Raw genomic sequence first — 241 nt, 5'->3', positions numbered from 1 at the left:
CCTACGAATAAACATTTAACATTACGGCTTCAAAATATTATTCCGATACCGTTTGAGAAGAAAAATATAATACCTAGGAGAAGTAGGAAAAGTTACGCTTCTGTGAAATAAAAAGAGGAAAGGGATACGAGCTTATTAAATCACTGTTATGACATAAATAATCATGGAATCATTATTATGACATATAGAAGTGAAAGAGAGTTAATACGATATATGAGAATCGATATATGAGAATGACATG

The 241-nt window shown here is 30.3% G+C and overlaps 1 protein-coding gene across 1 annotated transcript in view; it reads right to left on the bottom strand.

The window, feature by feature from the left end:
- Nucleotides 1-241, bottom strand: part of LOC119582357 (cilia- and flagella-associated protein 57-like) — a 16,334-nt gene that overhangs the window by 14,586 nt on the left and 1,507 nt on the right. The gene's annotated exons all lie outside the window — the stretch shown is intronic.

This window comes from Penaeus monodon, chromosome 15, assembly GCF_015228065.2.
Source record: "Penaeus monodon isolate SGIC_2016 chromosome 15, NSTDA_Pmon_1, whole genome shotgun sequence".
Lineage (NCBI taxonomy): Eukaryota > Metazoa > Arthropoda > Malacostraca > Decapoda > Penaeidae > Penaeus > Penaeus monodon.
This window is presented reverse-complemented; position numbering and strand designations above follow the sequence as displayed.